At 41.8% G+C, this 11,881-nt stretch overlaps 1 long non-coding RNA gene across 1 annotated transcript in view; it reads left to right on the top strand.

Moving 5' to 3' along the window:
- Positions 1-818: 818 nt before the first annotated feature.
- LOC108899855 (uncharacterized) overlaps positions 819-11,881 on the top strand; it is a 36,045-nt gene continuing 24,982 nt past the window's right edge. Inside the window, exons 1-2 of the long non-coding RNA XR_001963613.2 lie at positions 819-935; positions 1,661-1,883. This is a non-coding gene — a long non-coding RNA (uncharacterized LOC108899855). The remainder of the gene's footprint in view (positions 936-1,660; positions 1,884-11,881) is intronic.

The following is an 11,881-nucleotide window of genomic DNA, read 5'->3' as shown; positions in this document are numbered from 1 at the left end:
TTATTCTTAAAGTCTTCTCCTGTGTATAAGTTGCTGAAATTACAAATCGAGCTGAGTCAGTCAGGTTGAATTTCCATGGTTACAGGTAAACAGACAAGGTGGGAGTTTAAAAATTTATACAGCCTCAGGAGATGTTTTAATGGGATCATTACAGTTTCCCTTCTCCAGTTCCCAAGCTCAATTTTAGTGCTTTTCAGAAAATATTTTAGTATTGACTGCACAAACTGAAGCTAGTGAAGTTCAATATAACTGTGTTTGGTCCTTAACTAAAACTACCCATACAGCAAAAACAGCATTGTAAAAATGCTTACAAGTAAAGTTAATCAAACTCTTATGTAAGTACAGAAGTATCATTAGTGAAATGGACTTCTAAGTGTTCATTATTAAAAAATGGCTGCTGTGATTATAAGATTGTTTCTGATGCATTGAAGTGCAAACAGCATTTGACAGATGCGGCTGAGGTGAAGCTAGTTTTACTTTATATTCAGTTTGGCAGGTTAGTTTGTTAAATTTACATTTTTAACATTTATTTGAATTAAACTTTATGATAAATTTATGGGAAATAGTCTCTGGTAAAAATGCTAACTACTCATAGGCACATGAAATTTGACACAGGGCAGCTGTAAATGTGTAATAACAGATGTGTAACCAGTAAATAAGCGTAGTTGAGAGAAAAAGTACAATATTTCCATCTGAAATGTGGTGAAATATGAGAGTAAAGGTAGAAAACACCGGCGGAATCCCCGCTGTTCAAGCTAGGTGAGAGAGACGTTTGGTATCAGAACAGGAAGTGGCGGCCATTTTGAATCTGTCCACAGGGAGGCGCTGTGGCTCCACACAAAAACCCTCCCTCCATTTTGCCAAGAGAGGTAGTTTTCAAACTCCACAGCATACCTGAGCGTTCACCTGCCGAGCTCACTCTCTTCCTCTCTCAGGTAGGCATCAGTATTCAGCGTATAAACCGTTTTCATCACTGTGTTCAAATGCTGAATGCACCGATTAGAGGGAATGTCAATTAATGCTAAATCAGTTTGAAGACATGGCTGCCTCTCTCCTCCTCCTCCTCCTCCAGCTTAGCTAAAAAGTCTGCTAATGCCAATCACTGGCCATGTCGTGTCCCCCCTTTCTCTCCCCCCTCCTCCATTTTCTGTTTTTTTTCACGGAGAGTGGGCAGACAATTCAACTCGTAAGTGTTTTATTTGTTTATATGCTAATGTTGAGATGAAAGTTAGCTAACAGAGATGGAGGGGGGTGGAGATGTAAACAGCGCTGTGTGGGCAGAAGTTGAACCTGCGCCGTCACACTTGTGGAGTTTAGCTCTGAGTGGGTTCATTCATAAGTGCAATCTTTAAAAGGCCAAAGCGAGGCACGTCTTAGATGCAAATGTGGCTGAAAAGCTATTGAAATATGCATCTTTTTTTACTTAAGCCAATCCAGTTTTTGTTATTTCAAGCTACTGACATTCAGAGAGGTAAAGCAGGTTTATGGGGATTAAATGAGCTAGTAATGGCCTTGTGATATAGAAAGCCACCTTCAAGCCACGTTGAAAGACATCTCCCATCTTTATAAACAATTGGAGTTAATGTAGAGGCGCGCAAACACACAGCAGAGTCTGACTCCATCCCTCTCCTCCTCTTCTTTGTCTGTCTGTCTTCACCAGATACTAATTGTGTGGGGAGGTAAACACAGCAGTCAAGTGGAGAGGACGGCGAGTCAAGCGTGAATATCAATCTCCCCACATCAGTGTCATCAGATGACTTTGACTGAGTTGAGACGGGCTCATTAGAGTGGAGGAGCGGGGTGCCACGGGCACATAACGGCAATAACATCCAGGTGGAGGGCTCTGAAGTTACGGGGAACCTGCAGAGCTCACCAGTTACCAGGTGAGTGTGTGTGTGACAGGGATGTATAATCCACCCCCCCCTCCTCCTCTGCACAGAGGTGTCACCAAAGTTCAGGGAGGAAATGTCACACTCCCACATAGATACACTCCTCTGCATGTGTTCAGGCTCAGGCACAGGCAGGCACATGGAACCGCACATAGCTGTAAATGTGTGCGTGCGCATTCCATATTCATGCATCTGATTATTCTAAACTTGCGCCACCAGTAGTTCTGTGGCTCCCACGTCAGGAAATGACAGCGAGAAATGCCTGGGTTGCACACCGTGGTGTCAAACCTGGCAACTAATTCCTGATAACTTTTCCTCCGCATCCAAGATTTTGGTGATAAGTAAGGAAAAAAAAGCTTCCTCTCATAGATTTTTTTTTGGCATTTTTGACTTTTTCTCACCAGATAAATTCATTGAACCGTGAAGCTGCTTTTATTTAGCACCTGAGCCACTGTTGTTGTTGGTTTTCTGACAGCAGACTGCTGGCTCTTTGCATATGTCACATTTAATATCAGCTAGAACTGTGGCTATCAGCTGCTTTAATAGATTGAAGCCTCTTGATTGGGATTAGAAGAATAATCAGCAGAATTAATCCATCAATCAATGTTGTTAATTTTACGTTTACAAAATGCAACATATTGTCTGGGGTAGGGTTTGCTGCTTATGTTTCACATCTGTCTTTGTAAACTGATTATCATTTTGGGAAGTTACAATGGACAATAGTTTTTTTTAACTATTTTTTGACATTTTATAGACTAAAGAATGACTCAGTTAATCGAAAGCATCCCCCATAGATTTATTGGTAATGAAAATAGTTGTTACTTGTTGTCCTAAAAGCATATTTCCCCAGTTTCTCCCTTGTATTTCTTTGTAAGTAGCTTGGAACTGCTAAAAAAATCATTTTATTCTGTGTCTCTGATGTGTGCACCAGTGTGATCTAGCTCATTATAAAGTCTAAAGGTTGTTTAAACTGAATATATTCATACTGAAGACTTCATGTTTTTTCCTCGCTGGTACTATTCTATATGTCTGGAGCATTATTTTATACACATTTCCTCCAAATTCAGCCTGACACATTTGGTATCTTTAGAGACTTTGGGATCTCCGCTAGAGTTTAGAATAAAGTTTTGTTTTCCAAACAGAGATTGGGTTTGTGCTTACAGACCCAGCAGTGAGGCGGTGGGGTTGAAGAGGTTAAACATGTTTTCACCTTGGATTTAAGACAAAGAAAATATCCCCCCCCCCCCCCCCCCCCACACACACACACACACAAGCACAAAACTCTTAAAAAAAGTCGGAGTGTGTGAGGTGACTCGTAAGGGGAGACGCAACTCTGAACCCTGCCCTGATCCTCCTGCATTAAACATCACGCAAACCGTCCACTTTAAGATTTTGGAACATGCACAAAGATATTATCCTCCACTGTTCCCTTCCAGCAACGCCCCCAACCACCCTCCACCCCAGACAAACTCTCCCCCTCTCCCTATCGTTCTCTCTTTCTCTTCCTCTCTCTGCGGGTCCCTGATAGGCCCGATCTCCAGTGGCCATGTTCAAAACACTGGGCCAGAATAGCACGGGCCCTAGGTAGATAAATATTTATGGGGTGCGTTTACTCCTTACCACAGAGGAGAAGTAGAAATAGTGTGTTTCCAAGGTGAGCAAAACAAACAACTTCAAAGGAATTTAAATGCGGTTCATGTAAATTTTTCTCCTACAGTCACATGTTTCTGCAGAGATTATCGTTAGATTGTTAATGAAGGATTCGCGCCTGATGCCAGATGACCTGATTATTGTCTGTTTGCAGAAACAGGAGCCCAGAGGCTTCGGTGAATGAAGTAGATGAGGAGAGTTAAAGCATATGCGCACAAATATGTGCTGTATATTCACAGTCATGAGGTCCTCTGCCCTCAAGTCATGGCGTTTGGGCAGCAATCAAACCAGCAGCTACATTATTCATTGATCAGAGCAGACTGTGATAAGAAACTGCTGATGGATGAGATGAAAGAGCTGCTCGGCATGGCTGAATCCAAAGGAAAAAAAAAACAACATCAGCGGTCCCTTAGGATGTCATTTATTTACTGTTAATCTGCAACAAACTATACAGGCTTTCACAGAGGCTGCAGCTTAACACCTGAGATCTAATAGCTACTGTTAAATCTGTGGATTCTCGCTCACTGACTCGACTCATAGACGGCTGCTCGTCACATGTGCCCCCATCAAACGCAGCCAGGCGATCCTCTAATTATCTGTTAATGCCATGATTCAGCTGGCTCCGGAAACGTGATGGTAATGGTGTGTGTGTGTCGGGGGTTGGTTGGTAAGTGGGGAGGGTGGTGGTGGATCAGCAGGACTCAGAGCGCAGCCCTTTGATGTGAAAGATAATTACTTGTGTAGTTAAGATAATTAGCAAAAGTCCAGAATAAAAGTAAATAGGCTAACTGTCGCTTACGCTGTAGCCTGAATGAACCCAAGCTGTGAGCCAAACAGCATGTGAGTTTCCTCTTTGCTCAAAGTTAATTTTAAAATTTAGGATGTGCATTTGGGCACAGGTTTGGTGTATGTATGTATCTACATCTATATCTGTTTATCTTGCTCTCTCTATACAGACAGATGGGCAATTAAAGGAAAAACCTGGCTTGAGGATTACTAAGACACTGTATGTTGGGTTTTACTTTGATTTCAGTCACCACATCAGGTTCTATGGCTCGTTTGCGAGGTTCTAGATGTCCTCTAGGAGGTTCATTGTCATTGAGAAGGTTCAATGTAATTTTGGAGTAAATTTGAAGTTTTAGCTGTTGACAAGAAGATCATTTAGAAGGTTTAAGGAGTCTTAAAGGTCTCAGTGATTCTTTCCCAGAAATCCCAGAAATCTTTCACAATCTTTGAGGATGTCTAGAGGTCTTCTTGGAGGTTCATGGTCAGTGAGAAAGTTCTACATGTAGTTTTGGAAGTTTTAGTGGTCAGCAAGGAGGTTGTAGATACCCTTTTGAAGGTTGAAGGAGTCTTGGAGGTTTTAGTGGTCCTTTAAGAGGTTCTGGTTGTCACTAAGGAGGTTGTGGGTGTCTTTTGAATGCTGTCTTTTGAATGCTGTTCATCCCTTGATTATAAGTCCCCCCAACATTTGTTTGTCCAGACTCCACAATGGAAGTCTGTAAAAATGTCTAATTATTTAGATGTATCCATATTTTGTTATTTTTAAGCATTCAGTTCTATTTTCTGTAGAAGTCAGTTCCCAAGATGAAGGTTTGAGTGTTTCAAAGCCCTCTCCACACTGCCAGGAATAAGACATCGGTGGGAAAATATCAAATTCTTCATCTTTTTTTTTTTTTTGGGTTTGACCTAAAGGTTGTAAAACTTCAGTATAAAGTGAGTGTAAAAATACTTGAGTTTAGATGTAGCTGAGTGGATCATGTCCTGCAGTTGCCTCTGTGTGTGTGTGTGTGTGTGTGTGTGTGTGAGGGTGGGGTTAAATATGGGGACCCCTCGGCGTGATGCTACTTTTTGCATGCGCCTGCACAGATGTGTTTCTAAGTGGCTTCATCCCAGCTCTCGTGGAAAAAGAGAATCCCCCCGCGGTTCTCATCGCCATTCTGCCGCATTCCAAGGACACTGTTGTGATTGACGGGCTTAATGTGTATCTTTGCCAGAATTGGATTTGATCCTGGGGGCTCTGCCACGGGGGCCACTATGTTAGATTTACACTTTACTCCCCCTCCACCTCTTCCCACTCCCCCGCTCTCTACTCCTATCTTCCCCTCCCTTTTCTCTGTCGAACAAACAGAAACAGAATTACCTCTTCTGGTAGCGGCTCGTGCCTGCCTGTTTGCTGCATTGTGGCGAGATCATGTGCGGATCTGTGTCGCTGAGTGATTGTGCTGCTTGTGTTTTTTTTTTTTTTCCCCCTTTTTTTCCAGGGATGTGCGTGGGGAGGGTTTTGTGCATGGAGGGGGTAAAAGAGCAGGTGCGACTGCGCGAGCTTGTTTTGATGCCTGCGTATGTATTTTATGTACAGGTGTGTGTTGTGGCATATGTGTCCACGTTTTGCGTGGCTGTTTATGCCTGAGGGGTGAGTGGTAGGGAGGAGGGTGAGGGGGGGAGATGCACCTGCTGCCACAGAGCTGTAATTTCCCTTGCAGAATTTAGCTGAATAATCGCACTTCCCCCGCTGGCGCCTCACGCTTCAAAGCACTGATGAGATGAAACAAAACAATGATTTGTGGCGGGCTTGTCAGAAACGCCACACCCCGCTCCGCTGTGTCTGGGGGTGAGGTGGTGTGGCAACTCCTGGTTGCATAACAGGCAAACTTTTTTCCCACCCTGGATAAATCAAGGCCTAATCATGTCTGTAAATCAGTTCAAACAGTCCTCACAGTCCTTATAGTGACATTAGCTGTCACCATCTACATAAAGACACTGAGCTTTACACCATCAGTCCCAAAGACAGCCAGAATAAAGATACCTCGAGCTTTCGTTGCTGCGATCAGATGTTTGAAAACTGTAGCATCAGTTCACCACGCTCTGCGCTGTGAAGCTGTGGGCATACGAGCCCGGGCCCCGTTCTCCCCGGCTTTTAGATAGCTGACTCTTGTCTCCCACAGATCTGTGGCAGTAACATCCTTATCGCCGGCGAAAAGCCTGCCATCCAGGTTTATCCATTTGGCTGAAGACTGACATTACTGCAATAGCATCCCTCCTTATCTCTGTCTGTTTCCGAGGCGGAGGAAGGGAATGCAGACCAAGACAGATTCCTAATTCAGCTCAGAGGGGAAACAATGGCTTTCTATCTTGGTTCCGTGTGGAGGCACCGCTGAGATGGTGTCTTCTATCCATTCATACGTGTGCACAAACAAACAGTGTGATGTGCTGGCTTTAATCTGTCTTTGTGTCCTGAAGGGTTTTTTGTCAACCTGTATATTACAAGTGCTTTATAAATATTTTACATTGACCCTACATTAACCTTCCAGGAGTAGTCTGCAGTGTTTTATAATTTAATGCAAGCTCAACCAATCCAGAATATTTCCAAGATCCTGCAGCTTTCTTTTCAACATATTTACATCTTCTTTACATTTTAAAATAACCAAACTAACACCTGACTTAAGCCCTAAACTAATCTGACTAAACACAACAGCTGCCTGAATAAAAGTAACCTAATGCAGAGACACTTTTGCAGGCATGAATCAGATTAATCTAAAAGCCTTTTCATCATTCCTCATCATCCTCACTGTTATCTGTTGCTCCAGAAAAAGTTTTTGCTATTTTCCATATTTAAAGTGGACACAACCAAACCATTTCTAATTTAGTTGAGTATAAATCAACAGAAAATCAGTTGATAGCAACATTTTTCTAACGAGTTAATCATGCCAGTCATTTGTTTTGAGCAAAAATGCCACAAATTCACTATTTTCAGCTTCTCAAAATTGTTCACCAGTTTTCTGTCTTCTATGAAAGTAACATGAATATATTTGCCTTGTGGACTTTGAGGCATTTTTTAAATACTCCCTGCTTTTTCTAAACCAAAGAATTTAGAGAATAAACTACAGATTAAATCAATAATTAGAATAATAGCTAGCTACAGGCACTGAAAAAACATTTGGTTTATGGAGCTTGTTGGCAGCGATGCAGAAAGCAACAAGTTTACCTTCTGGCTAGCTAACAGCGCAAGCTAATGGTTACTGACAGAATAAGGCATTCTGAGAACCAAATAGAGCCTAAAATATTGCTATTGTTAGTCAAAAAATAGAAGTAAACAAGTAAAAATATTTTTTCTTAAAGAAAAGCCACTGCAAATGTGCTAATTCTATGGCTTAAAGGGCAAGGCTTTTATTTTGACAAGGGGACAAGTCCATGTAACTTCCCTGGGTGGTGCACCTGCAGAGCATTGCAACACTCAGGTTGGAGATAGTTAAAAAAAATAAAGGATGATCTGTCTAACAGGTTAGAAGAAGAATAGCGATGCACTTTGTTTCCTGCTCTGCCTCTTTCTTTATTGCTGCATCTGGCGCTGCTCTCCCGTCAAATAAACCCACTAAGTTATCTTGCTAGATAGCGACAATAAAGTCACAGCCGTTTCTCTCTCAACAGACTGCCGGATTAAGTAAAAGTGATTCTTCCTCTCTCCAGTCCTCTTCAGCTCTGTTATTGTGCCCCCTCCTCCTGCAAATCCACTCGCAGGGTCTAGTCCCTGTTTTTCCTGCAGGGGCTTGTTAATGCCACCAGATATTTCCCTGTTGCACCTGACTACTTAAGTGTTTGTGTTCCACTGTGTTTTTGCTCTCCCACCTGCCCCACACTCGTGCTGTTAAATGATTAATGCCAAATATATAAGGACCCACCAACTTTCTTGCTCCGTCTCTTCTCCCGGCTTTTTCTCCGCCACCTCCTCCGAGGCTATTGATTGTAGAACAAAGGGGAGGGATTCGGGCTGACCCCCAGATTACAAGTGTATGGAGTATAATTACCTGCGGTGCTCTGTCTCCACTCCCTCCTCGCATCCCTTCACTGACTCCCCTCTCTGTGTTAAACAAAAAAAAAAAAAAAAAACCACAGCCGAGCCGATAAGGCAAAAAGCTCAGCTAAATTAAACATGTCAGTTTTTTAATGGAGTTTATTTACTTTGGTGTGTTTACCTATTAATGTCGGCTATGATTTCATCTGCATACTGGGCTTGCCTGGAGGCTGAACCCTGCTCTGTATAATGCATTAGCAGCTGAAAGTGAGGCTCTTGTCACTTAAGCCCACAGGAAACAGGAAGTATTATCCAGCTAGGACATCTGTATGTGGCCATAACACATGCCTCACTGACAATATCCATCATTACTGCCTTTAAAAGGTAAAGCAAGGCTTTTGTAACAGTTGGCTAATGAAAAGCCTTTAGGAAAAATATGGACTCCTTTGGGGGGAGGCAGGTAGTGGTTTTGCATGTTTTAGCTCATTAGGTAGAAATACTTGTGTACAATTAATTAAGCTTGATTAAACTACTGCAAGTACTTTGCTCAAACATGAATAGAAACACTCTTGGCTTAGAGGTCTCTTTGCTGGCTGATTCATGGTTTGTTGTGTGGATGTATGACTTGGATAGGCTGGTTAGCTCAGAGGGGGGTCTCGCTGGATTCTGTATTAATGTCCAGCTTAATGAAGAAGAGCCGTCTTGCTGAGTTAATAAGAAAGTCATGATCACAGCCATTTGTTTTACCCACACATCAAAAGTGATTCAGTTCAGTTTCAGATCCTTGATGCTCACAAGTTTTTCTGTTTGAAGTATTTGCACTGTAAAACTACAATTATTTTTTTCTCATATCTTCTTTAGTTAATCTTTGAAAAAAGATGAATTATAATTTGACTTAAAAAAAGGAATCCACATCTTTGTTCAAATTGGTGAGATGCAATGTTTTGGTATATTTACAATAACCAGTAAGCTACCAGTCACAACAGGATCACTGTACAACATACTTCCTACAAACCTGAGTAGTTGAGTTTATGAAAACTAGCAAAGAAATTGAAATAGTTGAAATAATTAGCTAGTAGTAACACATAAGTAGCTCAAATAGTTAGCAGCCCTATCGTTGAGAGTCTCTGGTTTAAAATATCATTATTTTCTGTAGCAGTAAGAGTTTCCCCAAAATACAAATGTCACTAAACATTATGATATGTCATATGAAAACACAGAGAACCTCTTTCTTCAGCTGTTCGGGGCTGGGTGTCTCGTTCAAGGACACAGGGGCACTTGTGATGTTCACTGTACAGTTTGAAACACGCTGTGATCTCCAGCACCGCCGTCATTAATGCACAGACGTCTCAATCAGCTATTTGCTCAGAATCATTAAATACTGTGGAAGAAAGGGAAGTCGGCCTGTGCTCCAAAATGATTTGTCTTTGTAAAGAAGCTACATATTTGCTTAAAAATAGACAAAGTGCAGCTTCAGCCCTCTTGAAGTAGCATAATAACTCTTCTAATTAATTAGGCTGAGAGAGAGAGAGACTGGCTTTAAAAAGTGCTTGAAGCTGGGAAATTATTTTCATTAAATGTTACAAAGCGAAAATCATATCAGTGCCAGCACCGAGCGCTGTGGATTTATTTGCTTGAGAAACATGTAAATAATCCAAGTAGTTCACACCCACCCACAAAACATGTCAGAGGAGCGTTTTCTTCGTTTGTGAAAGACTCTTTAATTGAAAGTGGCTTCTTGTGGCTGAAGACTGTTGCACTCAGACGTTATACGCTGCGAGGTAAAGGAGCGGAGCAGCTGAGACTTGAAGCCTTTCAGACTAAAATCAATAATACAGAGGCTGTCTGCCATTTGCATCATGTGATATTTGTCTTTTGGTTTCTTGATTTTTCTCTTTTTAAAAAACAAAATAATTGCAAACTTTTTGGCAGTTGGCTTAGAGATCCCATCCAGCAAACACGTCTGCTGTCATATGTCATGTTGTGAAACGTGGAAGAAAAACCTGTGAAAGTCATCACAGCCAGAGACAGTTTTATTGTTCTGTTTGTAATTTTGTAACTGCCGCTTGTGTTTTTTAAAAAAAAAAAAAAAAAAGCAATCACAACAGAAATGTTTTTCCTCTCTCTTATCACTGCTTCTCACAGCAACAGCATGGGATTTAGCACTGTAGTTAGCGCAGTATAACAGCACACATGTCACCGGTGATGAAATGTATTCAGAAATGCTGTGGGAGCTACATGGTAGCGAGAGCACGTTCCTCTTATTGAGCTGCATCATCCAATTTCCACAAATTATGTCTCCGTTTTGAGTGTTTTTCTCCTCTCTGCTTCATACTTAAAAATTGATCTTATTACACATTAATCTTATTAGTGTGTTTTTGTGGAAATATCAGGAGGTCGTAATATTTTCTTTTTTTTTACCACATTGATTTTTCTTTTGAGATTTTAGGTTCTTTAAGTTCTCCAGATTGCACCCTGAGATGCTTATTCATGAATTCATTAATGCCTATTCATGGTGTTTTAATTAATGCGAGGTGCCAAGCATTCCCAGCCACAACAAAGGTGCACATTTTTCGAGTAATTATGAGTGATTTTAATTTTGTGGTAGTAGCATTTTGATTTAGTCCTGGCCTGGTTGCCCCAATTAGCCTCGCTGTGGCTCCTATATAGGCTGGTCCAGTCCGGTCTGGTCTGGTCCAATCTAGGCTAGCTTAGGCTCTGTGTGTGTGTGTGTGTGTGTGTGTGTGTGTGTAGCCCATGGGTCCATCCATCTGCAGTCTGACAGGGCCTGGCTCGCTCCCAGCCCTTTAGCACAGCCATTACAGCACCAGGCGATGCCACATGTATGCCTCCTCAAGATACCATGGTGGTGGTGGGGGCCACAGCAAACTGTGTGTGTGGCGAAGGCGCGAGCCCAAGTGTAATAGGTTGATAAATGACCCACTAGCTGCAAATTAATGAACAGCATATGGGAGCGAGTGCAAATAACGCCGCCAAACTTAAACAGTTGCACCGAATAAGTTTATCTCAAAAATCAATTAAAGCCTGATATATATCTCATGTTGCTGCAGTGCTCATGTTTGCAAAGTAAAAAAAAAACAACAACAGAATGCTGGGTGAAAGTGAAAAGCCTGTGGGTTTCAAGTGGTTTATTTGCATCAGAAAGAAGAGAGGAAAGTAAAAGGTCTGCTGAAGGTCAGTTTAAATGGAGAGAAGGGAGAAAATTCTTGCCTGAAAAACAAGTCTAATCAACAAACTGGAGTTGATAGAAATTGGATAAATCCTTCAGGGCTGCCTCTCATAGAGCATGAATTTCATATGGATTCTGTGTGTTGAGTGTTGTAATTTAGGCCTGCTTTTTATAAAACAAAGAAGAGCATGGATGTGTAGGTGTAATGGTATTTCAATAGAGGAGACCTTCAGCGTGACAGAAACGTGAGATGGGAAGAGACGGGCGATGGCAGGAGGGGATGGGAAAGAATAAAGTGAGAAGAGTTAGTTAGGTGGTCAAGACGCCACCTGTGATCTGCAGTAAAACTAAACCCTC

Source organism: Lates calcarifer, linkage group LG18 (assembly GCF_001640805.2).
Source record: "Lates calcarifer isolate ASB-BC8 linkage group LG18, TLL_Latcal_v3, whole genome shotgun sequence".
NCBI lineage: Eukaryota > Metazoa > Chordata > Actinopteri > Centropomidae > Lates > Lates calcarifer.
The sequence above is the reverse complement of the archived record's forward strand: the minus strand, read 5'-3'. Positions and strand labels throughout refer to the sequence as shown.